The sequence below is a fragment of the Ailuropoda melanoleuca genome, chromosome 12 (assembly GCF_002007445.2).
Source record: "Ailuropoda melanoleuca isolate Jingjing chromosome 12, ASM200744v2, whole genome shotgun sequence".
NCBI lineage: Eukaryota > Metazoa > Chordata > Mammalia > Carnivora > Ursidae > Ailuropoda > Ailuropoda melanoleuca.
The window spans coordinates 60,777,762-60,805,670 of NC_048229.1; positions in this window are offsets into that span (position 1 = coordinate 60,777,762).

Below are 27,909 nucleotides of genomic sequence, written 5' to 3' on the forward strand. Positions count from 1 at the left end.
TCTACTGGTATCACCCTTAGATCAGGGTGGGTGAAACCTTGTCCCAGGCATTGAAATTCTGGGGACTCATACTTTGGAGTAAATTTCCTTGACATTTTCAACCAAGAAATTAGAGTAGCAGTGCCCACAAAATGGGGTGTTTCTGAGCCCAGAACACAATACATGTGGGGTTTGGTCTCCATTTATTTCCTTCCTTCAGTATTCTTCTACCTTACCAATGATCCCCTTACTACCCCTTCCAAGTGGGGTTTACCAGATGCCCTGCTGATATCCAGGACTTGCACCTATGAAGTTGTCCTCGAGCCATGACCAGGTGTAGTTCTGAAGCATAGCCTGAAGGCCAGATCCCTCTTGCTGGTCAGGGTAGTTTTTCTTTCACAGGATCACATAAGATTGAGCTATTAGAACTTGGGTTGTTCAAATTATTTATATAAACAGGCATCTCACCCCAATTTTTTTTCAGGAGCCTAAATATTTTAGAGACACTTCTGTATAATGCAACCTCTACATTGTGCCACTTTCTTACACACTGATTATGTAACCCATTTTCATTTACTGGCCCACCTTATCCATTGTCTTTGTCATACACAAGGAACTTGGCCACTCTCAAGGATTCATCAACTTATTAACTGCAAAAAAACTGCTGATGTCTCAGATTCTACCAGTCCGACATGTTCTTAGATTCTTAATTACTTTAAGTGTGTCTTTTGGATGATGCCTTCATCTTATATGTGGGATCCACCCAGCTCAGTATTTGGCAATTCTTCTCTAAGGCACTTAGCCATCGTTACCATCCATCATTTTTGGTGCCTAGATCTTGATGGAAACCAATTCACATAGCTATGAATAAAAGATTTCTTCTGCCCTTGAGGAGATCAGTGGAGATATAGGAAATACTATCTTACCTAACAATCACCTAGAAATACCTTGACTATGACATGGTCATAGTCCATGACATGGGTGCCTTGTTTCAGGCGGTAACCATTTACTCTTTGGATTTATTTGTGTTATCTGAGAAGTATAATATCAGCTTCTGTGGGGATTAACTAGGACTGGATTTAAAATACAGTGGCTGATGTCAGATAAGCAGGAATAAAATATTAAGCCAAATAATTTCATATCATGTAGGGCAACAGCAGCAAGATGAATAAGCCTCTTATTCAAATTATCTGCATCCAGAAAGTAGAAAAGGTGGCTCATGGAAGATTCTAATTATAAAAACTGGGACCATCAGAGGTCTCAGGACCCTCTAGCCAAAGAATTTGAGGAATATCTAAATGACAGAACTGTTGCCAGAAAATTTTTCCATTGCCTTCCTTAATTATTCTGTTAATTATTTCCACTAGGATATGCAAAACTGGTTCTAATTTTTAAAAAGATTAAACTCTGTCTTTTCCATCATAACCAAAGATCAAAGTGTTCTGATAAATGAAACAGCGTAGGAATCTAGAAGCAGATTTTTAACTACAGTTACTCCAAACTATCCACATCATTCAGTTTTCCCTTAAGTTTCACTGTGGTTTGAGCATTAAGTTAATTTTCAGAAAAGAACAAAATAGATGTATATGGCATGGCCATTGACTTTGTCTTACTGACAGAAATTTATTCAACTAAGGTATAAAAAGTAACATTTGTAAATTTTTTGTCATTTTCAGATAGTCTTTTATGATATGTCATATTTCAATATAGCATACAATTATTAAATATATATGTTCATATATCTTATTTTCCCAACAATAGTGAAGGCCTCGCTGAAAAATGCATGTAGTTGGCACTAAATAAATTGAAAAAAAAAAAACAGGTAAGAAACTACTAACATTATTTTCATTTTATAGATGAAGATTTGGACACTCATAAATATTAACTAATGATAAAACTCCTGCAGTGACTAATGAGATGAGATTTGAGTTGAATCCAGTTGCTAATTCTAAATCCTTTGCCTGTGTGAATGTATGCGTGCATGTGTGCATTTTCCTATCTGAACTGTTTTAATTTTTTTCTTAACTTTCCTGGTGCTGGGCACTTGGTTCCGTTCCCACAACATTTCTGCTTCTAATTGAGCATTCTCCCCGGGCACCCCAGAACTAGTACTCCCAATCCTCATGATGAATCTGCCCCTTTATCATAACCACCAGATTAGAACCGTGAATATGGCAGCTAGTTACACGGGACTTTGGGTTTGCTGCACTTACTTACAGGGTAATTATACTGGTGCTTCTCAGGAGATCCAATCTATGAATAAGTTAATCCTTCAGAGTTCACTCATACTCTTTCTCTGACTAATGCCCCTTCCCACTTCCCTGACTATAAGAACTCCAAGTTCCACTTGCCCAAACGTAACCTGATTTATGCGCTGGTTTTCTCCCTTGAATAACATAGGGGTTTGCTGCTTAGCTTCAATGATCAATAGCTTTGACCTCACTAAGATGTCACAAAATTTAGTATAGAGTTTTCTTTAAAATAAGATTTCAAAGTATCTTAAATCTTTATTAGTTAAACAATCTCAAGTATAGGACTTGGTGAAAGAAAGAAGGGAGACAGGTGGGGAGGGAGGGAGAAAGAAAGGACAGAAGAAGAAGAAGGGAAGGAAGGAAAGGAGGCAGGGAGGGAGGGAGGGAAATTAGAGAAGAGAATGAGAGGGGGAGAAGAAAGAAGAGAAAAGAAAGTCTACTTTATTGGCCTTTCTATTTAGAGGAATCAGTCGCTCATCATTGGATCTACTCATTAAAGAGACATTCATTAAGCACCTACTGTATGCCGTGTCATATCACTTCCTGAGTGACTTAGCTGAGCCTACCCTTTTCCCTTCCAGTGGCCTTACTGCAGTTTGTAATTCAGTTTCTTTATTGGCTCTCTCTTGTAGCTATAAACTCCATGAGGGAAGGGACTGAAGGCCTCTATCCACAATGCCTTAGATGATGTCTGGGACATAGCAGACACTCAATATTTTATGAATGAATGAACAAATGATTAAGTTAATTAGAGTGTTACAGTGACTGAATATAAAACAGCTCCCCTTTCAAGGATGTTTTGAGTGCTGTACTCTACCTCCGCCCGTGTCTGAAGTTCTCCCCAAATCCTGGATTTGAAATCTCCCGGTAGGACTTTCTGCCTGTGCCTAGAAACCCCCAGTTCTCTGCAGAAGATGCTGCAATTGTCATTACCCCAGTATTCTGACATTACTTCTTGTCAGCTCTTGATTTAGATCAATAAAGTTTTCCAGCATACACTAGCAATTAAAGGTTAAAAAAAATCCATTTTACTGCTGAAAATATAAGCTTCATAATAAGTTAAAAACCTGATTTTGTAGATGATTTGTTCATTTAACCTCTGCTAAGGACAAAAAAAATATGATTTATTGATTTTGACTTTCTAATAAAAAAATCATGTCATCTTTTAATAACCAACTTATTACCAGATGCTGGGGTCTTGGGTCCCATAAACAAGGATTATGGTTAAAACATATTGAAAGGAGAATTTCAATATAAAAATCAATAAAAATATGTAAAAAATAAAATAAGTCAAAAGCAAAAGCAATTCCTTCTCAGGGTTTTATAATAACATTTATAAAAAAATCCTCAGCCTGTTGCCTGATCCTAAGTAGAGCAGTAGAAAAGTAATAATGGAAAAATTAACAAGTATATTGATAAATAAATACTTTTTTAGTAAAGACAGTAGCTACCATTTATTGAGTACTCATATTGTACCAGGTGTTGGTGTGGCAGCTTAAATTACTACAAGAGAACCATGTGTGTACAATAGAAAGTGTCCCAAGCAAGAGATTTAGTTCTTTTACATAAATTAACATATTTAAAACTTGGAACAGATCCTTGCAGCTCTGTGTTTTAATGCCCATATTTTAGAATAAGTAAGTAGAGGCTCAGAGATGTTGATTCACTTGTGCCAAATCACAGTTAACACTATTGAGTTAAGATATTTGGTGATCTTTCTGCTAAACTCTGCTATCCCTCCCAAACACAGGAAGATACTAAAATAAATTCAATCAACTACACTGTCAATTGCTGGAGTTTTAATTATTTTTAAGGAGAATTGTAGGTCTTTTTTTGTTTGTTTCTAATATGTCATCCCCAAGGTGGTTCTCAGCTATTACTCGGGCTAGTTTTAATAAGTGCCAGCATTTAAATTTTTTCGTATGATAGTGAGGATTGTACAACTGAAAGCCAGGGCTTATTTTCTGTGAGCAATGTTTAATCAAAAGTGACCCATAATTTCAAGCTCCAATGCCTGCCACCACCTTATTAACTCGATACTTGTTAACTTTGGAGACTCCTCACTCAGGTTTAAAATATGGTGGATGATCCTTAGAGAGGCTCTTTCTCTACCCTCCTCTCCTCTGACTGCCCTTTCTAAGAGATCAAGAAAGCAACTTCTATCTTTTGGTTTCTTAATATCTCCTGCTTACTACAGATGGGTCTCATTATTATCAAAATGCAGTCTTTTTGCCCGCCTGTATGTAAGCCACTCTCATCTTTAGTCCAGTATCCCAAAAGAATTTCCCAAGAACTCAGCAAAGGGGGTATTGTATCTGACCACAGCAGAATTAAGGATATTATTCATTAAATCAGTTGTATCAGTTATGAGAAAAAAGGGTACAGATTCTGCTCCCTTTCCCCATGACAGTATAAACTTACATTTTATAAATTTTTATTTTTAATAAATTTATTGTTTTTAAAATAAGTATGTTTTATAAGAAAAAAAAGAAAAATAAATTTAACCTAAAGCCATAAAATGCTGAGATTGTCTATGTTTTCAAATCATATGCCCACCTCTGGGCATCTTCTTCCTTTTTTCTTTTGTACCTTCCTTCTTATTCTTTCTTTCCATTTAATCCATATATGTAATTTTTTAATGTCACAGATCTGCTTTTATCCAAGGTCTTAAGAGGTGATTATCACCATAGAATGGGAAATAAAACAATCAGAGGACTAGCTTTGAGAGAGAGACAAAAATCCAGAATGTCACATGAAGGGATGGTTGGCCACGTTTTGCAGAGGAAGGATTGAAGGAGGTGGGAAGCAAGAGGAGAAGAGCAAATGGAAGATAAACAGAGGAAGGGCCAAGTGACTTGTTGAGACTGTCCATATCCATGTTGCCCCCCCCCCAATTGGGCCATTGTTTGTTAAATCTTTGAGTAGACTTTTTGAGTTTGTACAATCAGGAGCAAGAGGCCCATTTGACTTTGAATCACAAAGACACTGGCAGGAAATTGAGACCTATGCTTTTTTTAAGGACAGCATTTAGATTTAGAAAGCCATGAAGTTTGAATCCTGTTTTTATAGATGTGACTTTGGATGAATTCTTAAGTCTTAGTTGGTCACCTGCAAGAAACCTTGTGAAAGAATTAAATACGTATAGACAAATGGAATTAGAGCAAGGGGATGTTTTCCTCATGCATGATTCAACTGGGCATTTAGTAATACTGGATTAATTCATATCTCTGTATTGTCATCCTTTGGCTCCATCTGTCAATATGGAGAAAGCTAGAAAGCCACCTTTTGCTTCATTTCATTTGTCACTTCCTGACACTTTCCTGAAGTATCTTCAGGCAGCAAACTGTAGTTAAAAGGTGGTGTGATGGTGTTCGAAAAAATCAAATATTCTTTAGGCTATCATCCCGAGGTCAGTCCTGGGTTTAAAATGAATTAAATTACTCTTCAGAACTATGGTCATCCCTCACAATTGACAAAGAATATCTTCTGCCGGAAAATAAGATTTGGAAGTTAGAAAGTTTTTACCTATTGCATGCTTTTGATCCCAGAACAATTTTGTTGGTTCCAGCTACATTCCTCTTGTACACATTCCTTTTTTACCACCATGAATGCAGTCAACCTTCATTTCTAACTCCCTCCCCAATCCATTCTTCTTATTCACTGCTGAGTAAATGTTTGTGCATACACGTATATATTATGGTGCTGATGAACAAGATTAATGGCAAGATATTTCCTATTAAAAGAGAAATATTATAAAAGGGGAAAATTGTCAAAACACACCAGCCATTCTTAGATAAATTTTGTAGAATATGTATCCTTTGTTATTTTTTCTGTCGCTTCATATTACCAATACCTTCCCCAGTCCTTTGATAGAAATCTCATCCCAGTGGGAAGTAACACTGAGTGAACTTGGGCTCTTCCAAGGTCACTGGTATCAGTGTTGGTTGAGAAGCTTAGATTATGCAGGCTGTTCAAGGGATAGGAGCTATTCAAGGGAAAAGATAGGTCCAAGAGAGACAGTAACATGCAATGAACTGTACTGAGTGGTACTTGGATATGGACATATGAAAGACAAAGTTCTTAGAACATGAGACCATCCAGAGGCTTAGGGTAAGAGGATCAAACTGGAGGGCACTCATGGGGGAGAGGGAAATTGGAGACAAGGCTTATGTCTAGATGATATTGCTCAGCTGCAAGGCAGGGAGTTTGTGTCAAACAATTCTGAAGGGCAGGAATTGCTTGGAGTCTTACAACCACAAGACTACCTTATCAATAGTCAACAATGCTGGGTGAGGTATACAAAGTAGGGAGGCTCTAAATGGCTAAAATCTGCTTATTGAGTTATTTTTTTAACATTGGGTGTATGAACATTTGAATTTTGTACTTGCAGGCTTCTGAACTGATGGGTCTCAATATGCAGTGAAGAAATAAACAACCTAGCGACCAATATATAGAGGCCATTTTTGCCTAGTTTATGTAATAGATTCATAAAGAACTCAGAATACCAAAGGCTGAGATTGTGTTCCTAGATAAGGAGCATTGGAAAGATCTTCTGTTTCTTTCATTTTATGATTTAAAAAAAAATATTTATTTGACACAGAGAGAGAGTGCAAGTAGGCAGAGCAGCAGGCAGAGGGATAGTCAGAAGCAGGGTCCCCGCTGAGCAGGGAGCCTGATGTGGGACTCGATCCCAGGACCCTGGGATCATGACCTGAACCAAAGGTAGGTGCTTAACTGACTGAGCCACCCAGGTGCCCCTCATTTTATAAATTTTAAGAAAAAAAAAGTGGGTACAGAATTTGGAGAAGACTGGGGTTGACATATCCTTATTGAATTTTGGTGAAGTGATCCTTTTTTGAATAAAATTTGGGGACAATAACATATGATTTTCATGCTCTTGTCAATATTGTCAATTAATAACACCCCCTAAAAATTTCCCAAGTAAAATAGTCATGCCGTATATACCTGATTTTAAGGGACTATAGCTATTAAAAGTGTCTGGGGGAGCTAAAACACACACTAAATACTGTGACCTTAATTTGACCTCACATACTTTTTCAATTAATATTCCTATCATTGTTCATCAAGCAACTTGTCTAACAGTCTCAAAACAACCTAGATGGATTTGTTATTGTTATTTTGGTTTTGGTTGTGGTTAAACAGTCTTAGCACTAACAATCTATCAGTACTGTCTTGGGATGCCCTTTTGTGTCTTTCTTGGTAAACTCTTACTAATGCATCCAATTAAACTTACTAGTTACCTTCTAATAAAGTTTTCTCTGAATATCCCAAGGAAAATGAATAACCGCATCCTCTATGTCTTCATAACATTTTGCTTGTGATATTTTTATAGAAAAACTGCTTCCAATTATAATCATTATGTTATATTTTCTATATTGTAGATTCTCTTGTCCCATTCTTTGAAGGGTATGACTCTCATAACTGCCTCTTCATCATCTAGTGCAGGGTCTGAAACATAGAGTCACTTAGGGGTGCCTAGATTAATAAGTGTATTAATTTTTGTAACGTTGTAAAATGTTTATCCATTCTAATCATATATGACTATGTAATAAGTTGTGCTAAAGGAGAAGCTCTTCAATGATTAAATAATTATAACAATAATTATTATTTTATAAAAAGAATGTGTATACAAATTAGCAAGACAAGTTAAAACAAATCCTTATAAGCGCCATGAGTGGTTTCCAAAATATATAAACTGAATGGCAGCAATAACTGTCCATGTCATGAAAAAACCAATATCATTGAGATTTGCCCTTGAGAGAAATCTGACAATTTTCAGAGTAATAGAAAAAAAAAAAAAAAGTCACTCAGGGGCATAACTGCTATAGCATGTTACAGACCTAAGTGTACTAACTTCACCTGCACACCCTGCTTTTAGATTTTCTTTTAACTTACACCATCTGTTGGTCTGGATCCTGTATTGATTTGTGCATCTTTTTGGAAGGCAGAAGCATAACACCTGCCTTCACAGATGTTTCAAGACTCAACCAGATGCCTAGATGTAAACTGATAAAAAGAGAATTGGCTACATTTGGGGTGAATAAAAAAATTACATGCAATTTAAAAATTTCTATCTACATGTATGATAATCAGGAAATGGTTTATTACAGGTCTAGCTAATTTTTAGGCTTGGAGCAATTATCTTTTATTTTTTTTTTCTATATGGACTGTATTTCCAGATCGTATTTCCCCTTTCTTGATGCCAAACAGAGTTTTAAGTCTTTGAGCGGAACATCACTTGATGATGCATTTACTATTAAATAAATAGTACTTTTGCATAGTTTATATGATATGATGGCTATACATCTACCTGGGGAAATGCATGGTGCACTATGTGCAGTTCATCTCTTTTGGATCATGGTAGACATCGTCAATCCAGCCAAACACTCTGGACAGTCATTACCAGTCAATCATAACGTACACACTTATGTTAAAAACTAGTTATTTTCGTATATGTGACATATGTGTGTGTGTATCAAACCAAATAGGAAAATAATGACACTTTCATTCTCCTCCTCTCTATTCAAATGTCCCCTATTCATAGAGATGTCTTCGGTGACACTATAATGTAATCCCACTCACTAAGAACTATCTAATATAGCATCCATTCATATATTATTTATCACAGTTTGTAATTATTATATTCGTTGGTTACGTTGCCTTATTTTCCATATGCTTCATGAAAATTAAGCTCTAAAAGATACAGACCTTGTCTTTCTTCTCGATCACCTTGGTATTCCCAATATTGAGAAAAATGCCTGATAACTAGCAGGCACTCGAAGAATGTTTGCTTAATGTAAGAAGAAAATGTAAGATAAAGTCCAAGAGTAGAAACAAAACTGAGATGTGTCTAATTTATGTCCATTAGTTCTTTTTCTCTAGTAAAAACTGTCTGAAATAAATATTATGTGATCCATGTATGCAATTTTAAATTTCTAGTATCCCCCATCAATAAAATTAAAAAGGTGAAATTAATTTCAATAATAGATTATCTGACCCAATATATTCAGAATATCAACATTTAATATGTAATCAATACAAAATTATTAGACATTTTGTATATTATACTAAGTTATTGAAATGTGTGTATTGTATATTCACAACACATCTCAATTTGGAGTAGCCATATTACAAATAAGCTTTATAACCATATGTGGCTAGCTACTGCCCTATTGGACAATGTGGATCTAGAGTACAGGGTCTGCGTGGGTGTTGGTAAAAAAATAAGACCAAAAAAGTAGGGTGGTTGATTACAATGTGGAAAGTCTTAGAATGGCAGGGTGAGATATTTGAAACAAGTAGACCAATGACATTTTCAACACAGGGGATGAGATGATTGGCACTACAATTTAAGGAAAAGTAATGTCATGCATGGTAAAGAAAGGGAATAATAAGAAAAAAATTGGAGGTTAGTTGCCATTAAATAAGTGAGAAGTAATATTTGGAGTAAGGTGGTGACATAGACTGAGAATGATTGGGCAGATAAGTCTGACTAGATAAATATATTTGTTTAAGATTTTATTTATTTATTTGACAGAGAGACAGCCAGCAAGAGAGGGAACACAAGCAGGGGGAGTAGGAGAGGAAGAAGCAGGCTCCCAGCAGAGGAGCCTGACGTGGGGCTCAGTCCCAGAACGCCGGGATCACGCCCTGAGCAGAAGGCAGACGCCCAATGACTGAGCCACCCAGGTGCCCCTAGATAAATATTTTCAATATGCATCTATTCACTGTAACTTCACAAAATCTTCACAATTATATCTATTTTGTACCAATAAATATTTCGAGGTTTCATTTAAAATGATTTACTATAATAGCAGTTAAGAATTATGAATCTTTTCACTCATAAAAGAAGTCTTCTTGCATCTTTAAATTACACTCTATTGACAGCCAACCTGCTGAAAAGTAATTTGATAGGTAAAAAATGAACATAGCATTAAAAAAACTGCACCTCATTATATCAAAGTTAGTTGGAGCTCAAAGTAGAAGTGTCTTTTGAGGCTACATCTTTATGCTCAAGAGAGGATAGGATAGACTCTGTATAGTGATTGCCACCCAAGTACTGCCCCCATCATCTCTGCTCCATCAAAGCCAAGTCCATGAAACTTGCCTCTGCTCTTGTTTTCTCTGTGAATATGGAACATTTTCTGTGTGCCTGTAATGTACCTGACAGTGCGTTAGTACAATCTCTCACAGATATCCCAGCTCCCTCTGTCATATTGTTTTCTCCCTTAAAATCTTTCTTTTAAAGATTTTATTTATTTGCTTGACAGAGGGATAGAGAGCGAGAGAGAGAGAGCGAGCGAGTGAGATTGGGAGCACAAGCAGGTGGAGGAGCAGGTAGAAGGAGAGGGAGAAGCAGGCTCCCCACTGAGCAGGGAGCCCAACATGGAGTCAAAATCAGATGCTTAATGGACTGAGCCACCTAGGTGGCCCTCCTTTAAAGTCTTAAGGGATGTTCAAGTTCTTTCAATCTATCCCTTTTTACTTAAAAAAAAAAAAAGAAATAGTTTGTATATGCAGAAGACTTACCATAAGCCACTCCATGTATAAAACACTTAATATATAATGTTGTATTTATTCTTTGCAACAACCTTATGAAGTAAGCACTATAGTTAATCACATTTTCCAAAGAGAAAACTGAGCCTTAGGGGTGTTAATTAGCATCCCAAAGTCAGAATAAAGAAAGTCGAGAAGGGATAGGAACATCATTGATCTGCATTTTTAAAACAATCATATCAGATACCCTTTAACACTGTAACTTTTATACTCCTACTATTAATTTAACTTAATGTGACCATCTTTAGGTGAATACCCATGAGAGTTTGAAGAATGATGTTGTCAGTAGCATCAAATCATATTGAGAAATTAAAGAAAATGAGGACTAAGGACGTTTGTTTAATTGCATTTTCTGAAGAGGTCACGTTTATTTGGTAACTTGTGAAACAGTGTTTTAGATGAAGAATGGGGAAGAAAAGAAATGGCCAATCACTGAAGAGTAGATAGTGATTGAGTAAGAAGGGTTGTAAGTAATGCAGTCTCACTGCAAACTTCCAAAACGCCTTCCTCCATCTCTGTTTGTCTGCTTACTTTGACTTCTCAGAGAAGTCACTGAAGATAGTGTTGGCAATATGATTGTGTTATAATCACTATCCATTTTAAGCCTAATCTACTGGGTAGTCCTAGATCTTCAGAGTCAGAGGTGATTTTAGGAGCATTTAATACAGACTTCTACTATAAACCTTCCATTTTCTCTGGTCTTTTGGGAAAGAGCGTGGAATTTGATATACTGGGTTTAAATGCTGATCGCTCCACCTTTTTAAATTGTTTTTAATTACTAGATAGATATAAAAATCGTTTAACTCTTAAAATGGATGTAATGTAACTAGTAGTGCTGCTCTAAGATCAGAATAAAGGCATGATATACATGTATATTTTTATATCCTGGAAGAGTTATATTTTATATAATAGGTAGTGTTTTGCCAATACAGTGCATACTTTCTTTTCCCTTAAATATTTCTAATACTGACACATCCACTCATAAAACAATTCTTTGGTTTTCTGAATCATAGTTGTAATGCCTAACTCTGAGTTGCTAAAAACAGTTTTGAAAAATGAAATTTCCATGTAAGAGAGAAGGATCAATTCAATAACTCCTATCTATTAATACAACTGAGATGCCCTTTCTGCAAAACACAGTCTCAGTAGCACCAGAGAAGTTTTTAAAGTTGAATTTTCTTAAGTCTCCCCTCCAACCCCAACTCAAAGTGTTTTCTGTCCCAAACCATTCAGAATAATTTCTGTTAGTTCAGTAGATACTCATAATTTCAGATTCAGTTCTCTTCTAATCATTTCTTACAGGCCACTTATTTTCAGTTTATTAGAGTATTGAGTAATAAGTGAGTTGACCCATTCTTAGTAGTTTGGGACTATCCTCTCCTTCAGTGAAGGTACTGGGTTTTAATTGAAGCAAAAAACAAAACAAAACAAAACAGTGCAGTTTGTCATGGGCAGGCAAATCAGAGTCATCCCAATCAAACAAAAAGTTTGAACTTTGAGGCATACATACTCATTGAGTAGGTGCTAGCCCTCTGAAAATGTTACAGATTAATATTGATCTCAAATTGATATATAGCAATGAACTTATGTAAATGAGGCAGTATTATTTCTATAACAGGAGTATAATCACTTATTGGCTTATGTGCTAGTCATACCTAAGTCTTAATTACTTTGTGATGTGGGACCTTCCTCATACCACCACCCTGACCGATGGGGGCTTTATATCATTGTTCCATCATTTACAAGTTAATATGTCTCCCTTAGCCCCAATTACTTCCTGTGCACAAAGTGCTAATTATGGTATCCATCTCATGGGATTATTGTGAATCCAGAAGGAGTCCACGTACTACTTCTCAAAACTGTGATTTCTATATAATTATAAATATTGGCTGATATTATTAATAGCTTTCAGAGTCATATAGTAATATGTTTGATATGTAGAAGCTTAGGAGATAGAGCTCAAAATTTAGGGGGTTTGGAATAAGAAAAGGGTAGTCATCATGAATGTAACAGATCCTGTTGATGCCATTCTGTGTGACTTAAATTATGCATTCTATTTTTTTTTCTACAAGTCTAAATGAAATTGACATTTAGAAAAGTCACAGTGACTTGACACATTGATTTAGATTGACGTTAAATAAGTTTTTGTATTGACAGAGACATTTTAGCCATTAGTAATAGTTTGACTATTCAAAACGGGTCTGGCTTCATGACTGGGGGTTTACTTATAAGAAATAGGAATAAAAAAAATAGAATAGGAATCAAACAGAAGATGGTGATACATGCAGAAAAGGCAGGGGAATTAACAAATGTAGATATCACTTTCTGTAACCAAAGTTGATAAATGTGTATTTATGGAAATTGATCAGTGCTATTATTATATGCTGGATGGGTTATCTTATGTGAATGGTGTTACTTGTAAAATTCAAAAACACTAATCATAGTTATTAGTAAGACAGTCACATGGAAATCAATTAGCCTTTGCACTACAAAATATTACAAATTTAACTCATTATTCTTTGTCTTACAATCAGTTTATTTCCCAGCCTTATATAAAATGATTCCAGGATGCAAATGAAAGCAACTACAACCCTTAGAAACTGTTTTTTTGGGATTGTGTCTGGAAGGAAACGGAGGTCATGATTTTATGAAATAGTAACTTCGTTATGCTCTTTATCATAATCTGTGTGTTTTCCTAATTTAAGTTTACACAGATGTACGCTTAGTTTACCTATCAAATGGAAAATTGTGTGTGCTCTGATTTTTCAGACTTTTAGTCTGCCCCACTATGAATGCATAACCTGGTATTTGAAATCTAGAGGATTCATAGTATAGTACAGTGAGTATTGCAAGAGGAGATTTTCAAAGTTGTAGTTTAGTTGTTCTTCTCCAGCACAAAAGAAATAATCTTTAATCCAACTTCTAAAGACTCCTTACATTTATGTATTATACATCTCTGCACTTTAAAGTTCGTGGAAATGCCTTTATCATTTCTGCAATGAAAATGATGAACTATAATCTCTCACTCTTTTTATCTCTCTTTCATAGACAATGGCTATTCTTTCCTGGGGCAATTTTTGTTTGGCAATAAATTTAGAGACACTTTCAAAGTCAAAAAAGAATGAGGGGACTGGGGGATTATGAAGTTATGAAATGCAAGTTGTCTTCTTAAAGCATAAAATAATTGCAGCACATGCCACTCCAGGGGAACAGTGCCTTGCTGCTGATTTTTGCTAATGGAAACATCTGAATGACTCCAAGGAGAATGTTGCTTCATGATTACTAGGGCAATGCTATTATTCAAATCTCAGTGTGATTTTAACACTATGGACACAGTTTTAATGCCCAGTGATTCTGAGTTCTCTTGGGCAATGAACAACTCTTAAAAAATTCAGATGTATCTGAAGGATCCCTGGCCTTAAATTCTAGATCCCAGTATATGAATCTTAATTTTTTTGTGAACTTGAACAAGTGATTAGACTCTTCTGAGCTTTTCAGGATTTTGAAGTTCCCTCCTATTGACTCAAGTAGATGTCCTAGTAACCATGTATTTAAGAAATAATTATTTTTCTTGATTTCTTGATTTATTCATTCAGCAAATATTTGGTAGTGACTTCCATTAGATTAATAAATGCATAGCAACTCTATAAAAGCTTTACTACGAACTACAATCTTTAGTTTAACTGATGAGTCATAAAATTTGCTTCAGCATTCTGTTATATAACTCTTTATTTTAACCCTAGTTAGAGTAAATACTCTAGAGCTAGAGTATGGAGACATTTTTCCCTTTGCCAAGATTATAGATTTATAGCCCACTAGAATAATGAGACTCCTTCCAATAGTTCATGGATTTTTTTATCCTTTTTCATATCATATTTTCACATTACTGATTCTATGGTATTGGTTAGCACTTTAATAAAAATAGTGTCACAGTTTCTATTGAAAGCATCTTATGTATCTCTCTGATATACTGATATCCATTAATTTCCCACACTCTTCTGATCTACTAAGTGCAAAGTGCTGGGTTGCATGGTGATATATCTGACATTAACTCTCATTCTCTTTAATTCTCCAAACAAGTACTGAGCACACTGTATGTTTTATTCTGGCCCTAGAAATATAAAGGGTAAATGAGTCAAGATCTGTATATGTAGGGGCGCCTGGGTGGCACAGAGGTTAAGCGTCTGCCTTCGGCTCAGGGCGTGATCCCGGCATTCTGGGATCGAGCCCCCACATCAGGCTCCTCCGCTATGAGCCTGCTTCTTCCTCTCCCACTCCCCCTGCTTGTGTTCCCTCTCTCGCTGGTTGTCTCTATCTCTGTCAAATTAATAAATAAAATCTTAAAAAAAAAAAAAGATCTGTATATGTAGAATCCCATAGTTTAAAAAGAGAAGCTAAGATGTTAAGGCCACTACTGCTAATGCAAGGAAGAATGTTTTGTTTATATCAGGGGGACGCTCAAAGAACAAAGATAGTTCTTCCAAAATAAAAATAAATTGCTCCTAAAATTATTTATATATTTATTTGACATGCCTGACACATTTTAGTCAAATATATTCAAGCTAAATAATTGAAAATTTATGTAACAAAATAAATCACAGAATTCATTTGTCTTTCTAAATAGGGAAGTATCCTGGAATAGTCCAGTATTAATATATTCTAAACCGAATTACAGATACTCTGTCAGTTTGTACAATCAGAGAGGTTGGTATATTTACTGTTAAAATAAAGCTGCTTTGCTTATTTAGTACAGTCCAAAAATCTCAGGATTATGAGATTTTAACAGAGGAGACATTTTATTATTGTTATTTGTTGAGCATCAAAAAAATTTACAACTTTAGCCCCAGTTCCTTCCAAATGTACCTGCAAATTCTAAGCTCTTATTTTAAAATATTTTTTTAAATAATAATCACTGACATTTTTGAATGTGTACTGTGTACAGAGTTCTCTTCTAAGTATTTTTGAGACTCCGCCTCATTTAATCCTGACAATCATCACGTTTCTTTTTTTTTTTTTTTTTTCCCTCAGCTGAGAAATCTGAGTCATAGCAAGGTTAGCCAGCCACTGTGCATCCACCAGAGCCTAGCTAAATTTCACAGTCTGAGACATTTCTTCCCTGGTAGATGAGCCACAAAATAATAAGTCGTGGAGGAGTTACAAGTCTAAGTTCTTAACCAACTGAAGCTGTTGTGCTTCTGAAAATTGACCCAACTACTTTGTAGCCAAATCAGCATATTTCACAGTCAGTTCTTTTTTGCTTTCCCTGCAGAATCCACACATGGCTCTGCTTAATGTTAAGCTATGCATGGAAACCTGGTTTAATTGCGACTGAAATGGCACCCCCCCCCACCGTCAGTGTTATTGCTACTGTAGTTTCTGTGAACTGTGATGCGCAGCTTGTATTACTATATTGTACATCTATGTTACAAAGTCCCCGAGAAATTGACAGCGTGCATCTTGATCTTTTTTTTTTTTAAGATTTTATTTATTTATTTGATGCAGAGAGAGACAGCCAGCGAGAGAGGGAACACAAGCAGGGGGAGTGGGAGAGGAAGAAGCAGGCTCCCCTGGACCAGGGAGCCCAATGTGGGGCTTGATCCCAGGACCCTGGGATCATGCCCTGAGCCAAAGGCTGACGCTTAACGACTGAGACACCCAGGCGCCCCTGCATCTTGATCTTTGACTTGGTACTGGGATAGTATATAGGGTAGACTTGAATGTAATTGAGCTAGTAACATAATGAAGCTCAAAGCAAAAATGCTCAAATAATTAATTCCTCAATTAAACTATATCATATAATATTGTATATTTTATTACATTATTTTAGTTAAAAACAAAAGGGTAACTATCAAAATATTATTTTTAGAGTAACTTTATAATAAACTTTGAATGCCCTCATATTTAATATTCCTTCGGAATGTTCTTGGTAGAAAAATGACTGCATTTGTGGGAATTATCTTATTTTTATGTGTTAAAATTTGGTGCCAGATAATTTCCACATTAGCACTCAGTACTGTTCTGAGATCAGAAAAAAATATCAAAATGTTATTTGATACACACTTCTGTGTGTATATAATCTATTCAGGAAAATAAATGACAAGTATTCCTCTGAAACCATTTTTTAAATGGTCGAAATATTTAAAATTTTGGAGGTAAGTTCAAGAATGTGGCATGTGTGTGAATATCTCAAACATTACAAATTGAAACTGTCTGGGTCCAAATAAATTAATTAATACATAAACTTTATATGCTCCTTTTTTACTTTAAAATACCACATCTAAATTATTATCCAAACCCCCAAGAAAGAGGGTACTTCAGTGAACTGAGTGGAATTATCTACTTATTTAACTATATTTGTATATAATTCCGTATGTAAAAAACCTGTTTCTGAAAATATATATAGTTATGTTTGTCACTTTTATCGTTATGAATACTCACAGCTGGTTGAGATATTCATGGGTTTTTCACCTTGGTAATTGTTTTCTTCAGTTTTTGCTGGGTAAAAGTTAGGTTGTTAAAAAATATAATTACTCGTAGAGTAGGTAGCAAACCAGATAAATTGTCAGATACTGGAATAAATTCCCCCATTCAATGGTGACACTCTGCCTAACTCCCTGCGGAACAAAGGAGGGGACTGTAAACTTTGAGGAGATATTAAAATCAAGCATATGGGAGTATATGAGAGTATATATTATATCATGAATCCTATATGTTGGACAGTGCTGCCTCCTCTTGGAACCCTCCCATGCAGAACAATATATCCTATCATGTCTCTCCTTCTACGTCATTGCAGTTTAGATATTTGCCTAATTTAAATCATGAAAACTTAATCACTTAGTTTATCTTACGTGTTATATATTAAAGATTTATTTATTTGACAGAGAGAAGAGACAGCCAGCAAGAGAGGGAACAGAGGCAGGGGGAGTGGGAGAGGAAGAAGCAGGCTCATAGCGGAGGAGCCTGATGTGGGGCTCGATCCCAGGACTCTGGGATTGTGCCCTGAGCTGAAGGCAGATGCTTAACAACTGAGCCACCCAGGCGCCCCTTAAACGTTATATTTTCTTAGTTGTTTAGTGGTAGTCTGCATTAGCTCTGGCTACTCCACAGATGAGCATAGACTAATCACCAACATAAGTGATTGCCTTATATAGCTGGGAGATAAAGAAGTTTTATATTGATTATTGATTATTAACAATAATCATTTAGCTGTGGTAGCCCATTGGGCTCTGGGTTTTCAATTCCCCCTTTTAATGTGCATGCATCAGTGTATGTACACATACTTGANTATTGATTATTGATTATTAACAATAATCATTTAGCTGTGGTAGCCCATTGGGCTCTGGGTTTTCAATTCCCCTTTTTTAATGTGCATGCATCAGTGTATGTACACATACTTGACTGTCCAAAATCATGACAAGTGTGTCTTTCCAGTCCTCAACAAATATTTTTGGGAGAGTAACATTGATATAAAAGGATGAGTGAATCATACTCATTAGTTCTTGGTCCCTGGTTGCCTATGCAAGTCTCCGTATATGATTTGGCTTAATTCATTTTCTTCTCTTTCCCTAATCACATTCTCCCTTTCTTCTACTGACAGTCGTTCTAAAATTTTGGCATATATCTCTTTTTTTTAACCTAAACTTAATGTAAACTTACTAAACTTGTATACATATATTTGTGCATATATTTTTAATTTATACACATAGTATTATACTATTACTGATTTTCCTTAAAAAAAAAAAATTCGTGCTGGGTACTATGGTTTTAAGATCTTATCCATGCTGCTTTGTGAACGTCTGATATATTCCTTCTAGCAAACTTTTTGTTCACAATAACCCCTCAAGGGGTGCCTGGGAGGCTTAGTCAGTTGAGTGTCCAACTCTTGATTTTGGCTCAAGTCATGATCTCAGGGCCCTGGTACCAAGCCCCACATCTGGCTCCATGCTGGGTATGGAGCCTGCTTAAGAATCTCTCCTTCTCCCTCTGCCCCTTCCCCCACTTGTCCACACACGCATATGCTCTCATATGCTCTCTCTCTCTCTCCCTCTAAATNAAAAAAAAAAAAAAAAAAAAAAAAAAAAAGAAATTTCAAAGGAAGAAAAGAAAAATAATAGCTGCTCAAGTGATGATTAATTCCCACTGCACATCAAGATCTCTTAAGAAACGTTCACTTGTTTGTTTTAAAACATCTATGCTGGGGTGCCTGGGTGGCACAGTCGTTAAGTGTCTGCCTTTGGCTCAGGGCGTGATCCTGGCGTTATGGGATCGAGCCCTACGTCAGGCTCCTCCAATGGGAGCCTGCTTCTTCCCCTCCCACTCCCCCTGCTTGTGTTCCCTCTCTTGCTGGCTGTCTATCTCTGTCAAATAAATAAGTAAAATCTTAAAAAAAAATAAGTAAAACATCTATGCCAGATATTCACCCTAGAAAATTCTCATTTGTAGGTCTGGAGTACCAGAAGCTTTAAGCCTTTGTAATATTTTGGTTCAGTCAACAGTAGACTCTAATTATACATAATTTCTTATATCACAATCCATACCCTTTATATTATAATACCTCAAAAATTCAATCTAATCTGCTTCTCAAATATTATTAGCATCCAATCAATGCTAATTATTTTCTTAATGATAGACTTACTTGAACTCTCCGCAAGATCTGGTATTAATTACTGCCTCTTCTCACTGAAAAAATTTATTTTATATCTATATAAAGTATAGATACTATAAAAACTATATCTCACTTAAAACTCACTTCTTTCTTCCTCCCAAGTGACAGAGACATAGACTTGGGTGCAAGTAGTTTTTTGGGGGGACTTTTTTTTTTTCTGGAATGGAGTAAAAGCATAAAGAGACTGATCAGTGGAAGGAAGAAAGCTAGTAAGGATGCACTGTTGAAAAATTTCCCATCCTGAAAACTAGGACCCCATCTTATTGTTGACCCTCTATAGAACCATGTAGAATGTCCCAGCAACATGTTCCTTCAACTGATTAAAATGGAGGTAATTAATCTGATAATTCCTGTAATTTATTGGTTAGGGATTACCCTCAGAGGTCATAAGTAAGCTTCCCTACCCGCATGCTGTCAGGCTGTGCCTGTGTTACCAGATGTCAATTATTTGACATTGTTGAAAGCCTAAAAGCTACCATGAGTCCCTTGACATGAAATGCTTGGAGTTTGCAAGATATTCTACCCAACTGGGTATTTACCCCAAAGATACAGATGTAATGAAGAGAAGGGCCATATGCATCCCAATGTTCATAGCAGCGATGTCCACAGTAGCTAAATCGTGGAAGGAGCCGAGATGCTCTTCAACAGATGACTGGATTAAGAAGCTGTGGTCCATATATACAATGGAATATTACTCAGCCGTCAGAATGATTTCTCAACATTTGCAGCAACATGGACGGGACTGGAGGAGATTATGCTAAGTGAAATAAGACAAGCAGAGAAAGACAATTATCATATGGTTTCACTCATATATGGAACATGAGAGATAGGAGGATCGGTGGGAAAGGGAGGGGAGGAATGAAGGGGGGGCGTAAACAGAAGGGGGAATGAACCATGAGAGACTGTGGACTCTGGGAAACAAACTGAGGGCTTCAGAGGGGAGGAGGGTGGGGAATTGGGATAGGCCCATGATAGGTATTAAGGAGGGCACATATTGCATGGTGCCCTGGGTGTTATGTGCAAGTAATGAATCATGGAACATTGCATCAAGAACTGGGGATGTACTGTATGGTGACTAACATAACATAATAAATATTATTTAAAAAAAAAGATACTCTACCTAATAGCTGTGCAGGAATATGTTGTGAACTTCAAGCAGTGTTTACTTCAAAAGACTTTCTCTTCTTTCTTTCCTATATTTCTTTGTTCTTTCTTTTTTTCTTCCTGCTTGTACATAGAAATATCATCCAGGTTCTGTGTAAAAGTTCAAATAATGGGAAAAATCCAATCATTTGCTATTAATGAATTCATGATTTATTGGGAAAGGTAGATCATTTCAATCCAAACTGGTAGTGGAGGAAATAATGCAAACAGGACCATCGAGGATGTTGTTCCTAAATTACCTTGGGATAGTCATAGAAGGCTCTTCGGATGGGCTTACCTCTGAAATGCATCTGAAATGATGCTTACAAGCAAGTCTCTGAAAAAACACGCTATTTCATTATCATATACTCACCCTTTTCTTTTCATCTGCCTGAAAAAATAAATGATTCCATTCTTGACCTGATCTCTTTATGCATCTCTTCACTGTCATTATGTACAATTTACTTTTTTTTTAATTTGAGTGATCATTTGGTTAATGTTTTGCTCCCACAGTAGACTAGAGATCACTAGAACAGAGATCATGTCTTTTTTCCCCTTATTATCCTTGAATTTCAGGCCCTAGCACAGTGCCTGACACACAGATGAATAAACAGACTAACAGAAGTGGTAATGGAAGAGGCAAGAGTTCAGTACTTTAGTTTTCCCTTTACTGTAAACTTATGTATGGCTATGACTATAAATACTGTGAAAGCAACTTGGGTATTTTTACATTTCAGTAACTTGATGGTAGCTATTCTTTGTGGAGGCATCTGCCTTGGAAAAGAAGTGACCATCTTATGTGTACATGATGATAGAGTTTACTTCCTGTGACCATAACTCACCTTTAAAAGGTTTTAAACCCCTTCTTCTCCTCCCTACCACATAAACTACACTTCTGTATGATCTTTCTCTAGAAAGGGAAAGTTGTATTATTTGAAGGTTAAACAACATAAATATGAGCGCACTTCCATTCACTAAAATCTTCTCAGTTCTCTGGTCCCAAATAGCCACCAAGTAGACATATAATCAGAGTACATTTAGAGCTAGTATATCTTTTGGTTTTTTAATTTAAAAATATTTTAAGTAACGTGGGATTTCCAGGTTCGTGTAAATCAGATAATGCCAGAGTTGAGAGGCAATGTTTGGGCAAGTCCTTCAGCATCAGGCAGAGCCATGGGGCTTCAGCGTCCTGTCACTTGAGCCATGTGAGGGTTAAAAACACCTTCTGCAAAACATGGTAACCATATACTATCATGGGACATTTTCAAAAGCAGAGTGCATCCTCAGCAGTAGAAAGAAAATCACAATGTGATGGCCTGAATAGTCTTATTTCGTGAACCCAGGCCGCCAGCTCTTTCCCTGTACATCCATTCACATGTTCAGAAGTGAGGTCACACATCCATACTGATGAGCCTTGCCTTTACCTTTATGCGGAAAGGAGCACACATCTGGGTGTGCATCCACAACTACAGAAGAGAGAATGTGCTCTGACAAAAACTCTGTAGCGAGCCGAACATTTTCTTCAAACTTTCTGAGTTGTCAGCATAACACAGTGTCCCGTGCTGAAAATTATGTCAGCCTTTCCCCCCAGAAATCACTCCATAAAAATTTAACTCTGTACCATTTCAAATTCATCTGAGGAAAAGAGAGATAAAGTAGCCTTAAATCAAAGAGATTTATGTATTCCAATAAAGCTGCAAGATTTTGTTTTGATAGCAATAATGCAAGAGCCAACAGATTAAATGCTCTTGAGGAATGATTATGGCTACAGGAGTTATTTTGTTTTTATCAGGATTGAATAGCTGTGTAACTTGTCTCTTACAGCTGTACAGATTGCTGTGGTATTGATAAGTGGCTTATGAGAAATGGTGTTGAACTGGGAAGAAAATATAATTTACTTTTAATTTGATTTCATTTAGTAAACCTGACTTTACAGCTTGATTTGTAGTTATTTATTATTTACCAGCCATGATACAAAGTAACCTGCCACCAGGGACATCAATTATGCCCCTTGTGAAGATCACTGTCATTGGGAGGAATGGGGCACACTCTGCCTGGGTGTCAGTGATGAGTAAATTTGAAATTGCCTCTGACCTCTGAGGGAGTTTCTCCTTCTACTCACTTCTGCTGCCAGAGGCTCTTCTGCATTTGGCATTCACTAAAGAGCCACAGAGGCAGAATGGACTGATCAAGTGATCCGAAGGCCAGTCAAGATAAATTAGATGCTTAATTTATACACCAGGCATTGCAGACAGACTAATTACACAAAGACAGTTTGATAAAGTAATGTAAGACTGTGCACATATTAGGCAGAGCCTGCTTCCATGAAATTATTGCTGATATATGTGCTCTGGGCTTTGAGATTTTGCATGCACAGTTGTGCAGCAAGCACTATGAAACACGTTCTATAAAGGTATAAAAACGAAGTGCTGTCTGCCAACCTTTTCCATTGTTATGCTGCGCACAAACAGACATTTTTCTCCCTTTGCACTGTGTCTTTTTTTTTTTTTTTAAGTAATTCCTGTATGGATATGAAAGAGAGAAACAGAGCACGAAATGAAAACTGAAACACAGCGCTAGAGAAAGAAAAGGCCCACTGATGTACTATAGGAGCACAGGATGAAGGACAAGCTTTATATTTCCAGAACTTTGTGTACAGTGGCTAATAGGGGCAGCCAATAGTTCATGTTCTTGGACTGGCTTTAAGCATAATTGAAATGTACGCTTAACTCAGTTGCCTAAGGAGAGACTGGGAATTGACTGCAGTTAGTATAAATACTAACTTAAAGAAAAGGCCACTTTGAAATCAAGGGTGAGACACACGGGATAGTTTGGAGAGGAAAGAGTCTCAGGTTATTAAAGGAGAGCTTTAAAGATCTAAATAGAGCTAGAACAGAAACGGTTTTCATAATTATAGATGGGTAATGTTTTTGAAAGTTCCCTGATATGGGGACTTACCTTCAGAATCACCCTGGGTATTCATGTTAACCTGGCTCATGAAAGAAATGTCTTGATTTATTTCTAGAGAAAAATATTTAAAAGGAACTAACAATAAGTATGCAAAAGCTCACTGTAGTCAATGTACTAGGGCACAGAATTTCTAGGTGAGATAAGCATTGCCTATAGCAAATAGCAAAGGAAACCTGAATAAATTTTCTCAGGTTCTCTATATGTTTGACTTTCTGTGCAGTGGCTCCTTCCAGGTGAATCGTACCTGGAGTCTGGTATCTGGGTCATTGCATACATTCTCTCCTTAGGTTCAAGAGACACTTTCATACCTATCTGAGCCTGTTAGGAGTTAGAACCTTGTTCTAACTTCAAGTGGAAGCCTGCCTTGAGCTTCATAGAATTCTTGACATTAAAAACTCTCAAAGCAGCTTTCTCTAAAATTTCAGAAGAAAGTTCCAGTTAACCATTTCCAACTTCTCCAGGGGAGTAGAGTTATGGGGTGGGGAGGGGTATGCACTAAATTTCTGAACATTTAAAGTCAGCTCTGAAAACTTCCTACTCACCCCATGATATAGCCTTTCTAAGACACTGTCCTTGTTATGGAGACTGATCAAGAAAATAATTGTGCTCTTATGTCCGTGGACTTTATGACATTTGGTTTGCCAACAGTTTCCTTGGCAACATGCCTTAGTTATGTGTGCAACTCTGTCCTTCCTCTATGACTTGCACTGTATCGTCATGAACTCGCTTTAGCAACAGCAGCAGTGAAATCACACATTTTAATTCCTTTTTGAGCCATAGATTACTGATTGCAAGTGCATGTGGGGAGACAATGTAGCATCCTCAATAAAAATAAAAGGTCTGTAGGTTTTAGAGTCAGACTTCCTTAGTTCAAATCTGGTACTCTATTTTGCCACAGTATAATCTTGGACATGTTATTTGAAAAGCATCAGATTTTCATTTTGTTAACTTATTTGCTTACTTATTCAAATGGCAATAATGATCCTTATATTATTGGACCATAAGGGAAATTAAATGGCATAATATGTGCAAAACACTTAGCAGCATGCTTTGATGCATAATTAGTATTCACCAAGTTAATAACTGCTATATACTTCTCACTAAACCAAACTTTTCTCCGGAATATATATGGCTAATATTTAAAGTGAACTAATGCGTACTCTCCGTTCTCAAATGTACAGTGTTCGTGGTTACACAAAAACTTATCATTTCTGTGTACCAGATGCATGAATTTGGCATCTATGAGATATTTTTCCTTGCAATTGACACAGTCTTTAATTCAGTAATATCATTTTCTGTCTGAGATACCTAAACTTCTCAATCCTTGCTTTTCCATGGGATAAAGATTTGTCCTCTAATACTAAATTGAAATACTGTGACTATGAAATACTTTTGAAATACTGTATATTGAAATTCTATGACTTTCACTTACCAGACTTATAAAACCCTCAGGTTTTTTTAAGTATGAAAATTAACTTCAATATAGTATTTTATCAATTACTAAAGTGTCTTCATTCTTAATGTATTTCCAAGTTGAATTTCTAGCCTAATGACATAGAAATAACTAATTCCTCTAGCGCAAGAAAGCAATCAGAAGATTAAACATTCTTCTGCCTGTATTCCAAACCTAAAATTGCTTGTTGGAAGTAAGAATTGAATGAAATGTTCGATTACAATCTTTAGTAAATTTATTCATTCATTCAGAACTTATTTGACTGCCTGTTATGTGCCAGATACTATGGTAACTGTTAAATGTATATGTGTGTATATATGTATATACACACACACACACACATAGTCACACACACACACACATAATCTTTATAGTTCTATAAAGTGATTTTGATTGATATTATCTCATTTAACATTCTTAATAATCCAATAAGGAGGGTGAATGCTCCATTTTAAGATAAAGAAACTCATTATAGGAGAGACCAAATTATTTTCACATCATTCCATAATTGAGTAATGGACAGAAATTGGATATAGTCTGTTAAAACTTTATGTTATTTCTAATAAAACTATACTCATTTTAGTGTTTTCTGTTTGTTTGTTTTACCACATAGCTAGAAAAAAAGAAAGAAAGAAAGAAGGAAAAACCTAGTTCAATACATGTCTTTCTCAAGACTTAAGCCTTAAGATAAATAAAGTCTCCTGCCATTGCCTATGTCAGCCATAGGTACACTATATTTCTGAATGATGAGTTAACACATAGAAAATCAATATGTTATGCAGAGTTGGAGGTCCTGGGAAAACCACTTGGTTTCTTTTAGCTAATATATAGTGATTTCAGGTTGTCTGACTAATGAAGCATAGAATGCAATGTTTCTCTCTAAATGGTGCTATTTCAACACTCATCCTGGAACTTTATCAGAAATGCAGATTTAGACAAACAGAGCTGTCTCTGCATCTGCCTAGTCGAATGGTCCCTGTGAATGCTAGTGCACTCTTACTTTCAGCAAACATGAGGCTTTGAGAGCTAGAGAAAATGGTCAAGATCGCATATTAGTAAAGGATGGGACTGACTTTTGAACCATCACTCCCCTCCTATATAAATCTGAGTCTCCTGATTGGTTCTCAAGTCCTTACAGAGAGAGAGGGGGGACTCTTCATTTCAGCAGTCTCAGTGCCAATGCACTGTGTGTGCTCAGTAACTGAGTATTGAATTTTCTGTGTGGTGAATTTTCTTTCTAGCACCATACATGTCTTTGCACTATACATGTTCCATTTCATGAGGCTGGAGGTTTTGAACTGGGTGAGCCAGTCATGGTTGCCTTGTCGTGCTACACTGGGTTGACTTTAAAAGCCTGCTTATAGCAGCCTAATCCAGTAACTTTTCCACGCTAAAAAACTTCTCTGAACTCATGGTATCTGATGTGAACCCAAATGCACACACACACACGTGGCTTATGGGTATTAGTTTTAATATTATGAACTTAGAGCTGTCCCTTAAAATTTCCATTCCTTTTCCTATATCTTGTGTTGGAAGACACATATAATTTAATCATTGCAATATATTTATCTTCTATAATACAATGTTTTCCAGTTATAGCCATTTAAATACAAGGCCATAGAGGTACTTTTTTCCTTCTAAAACTATCCTCCTTCTATCCCCATGAACACAGCCAACACCAAGACCAAGGGCATCTTCTGTACAATATCTCCCATGAAATTTCAATTTCAATGAAAAAAAAAAAGATAGGGACGAAGAGAATTACCATAAGGGCATGTTAAATATTTAACAAAAGCATTCCTTGGTATGTGTAGATAATAGCTAATAAAAATTGGTGAATATTTAAAAGTTCAATTGCCTAGAATTTTTCCAAGGTAAAAGAGTATTACAATGAATTTTCTGCACTTAACAAATTTATCACCGTTAGATGCTATTCAATATAAAATTGCCTATTAAAATCACAAAATTCTCCATAAATATATTTTATTATATATAAATACCTTCTATTATACTCAAATGTATGTTCTATAATATATATTACGTATCCATATTTATATGATATTTCCTTCCCCCAAAAAAGATCTACTAGAAAATAAATTCCATGAAGGCTTTGATTTTTTTCCTTTTTGTTCACTGTTGGATCTTCAATGCCTTAAATATACCTGGCATGTAGTAGATAATATATGTTTGTTGAATGATCAGTGAAACTAAACTTATGGATTTCTTATGGCAAAAATTGCTTTATGCTAGGCACTAGTTTGGCACTGCTAATTTGAAGATGAACTTGACCTGTTCTCTGTCCTTGCGAACCTAACAGGGTGTTGATTTTCATAAAATTCTCTAGGGTAGCAAAGCTTTCAATAATTCCTATGTCCCAAATGTGGAAGCCAAGGCTAAGTGAGACTGAGGGATTTGCTCAAGTTCACATACCTAATCGGTGGCAGAGCCAGGACTGGAACCCAGGATTTCTACCAGAAATTTCTTCTCAAAATTGTCCTATTTGTCAAAGATTAAAATGCACATGTTTTGAGCCAGGAAACCTAAATGAGTAATCCTGAAGCAGCTCCCTAGTGGTCTCAGCCTCTGGCATGATTCTCAGTAAGAGACCAAGTGGATAGTTGGGAGGGTCCCAAGGAAGTCCCACTGAAGGGTCCCAAGGAAGGGTCCCAAGGAAGTCACACCTGTCACGTGACTTATGACATTATAAGAGTTCTAGGGGAAGGAGTTATCCTCAGAGTCTTAGAATTTTTGAAATTATTAGTAGGCATCTTGAGAAAACCACCAAACTGGGGTTTTCAACTCTGGAAGGTCCTTGTCTTAAAGCCCAAAAGAGGGTCATGTGTTGGGGCACCTGGGTGGCACAGCGGTTA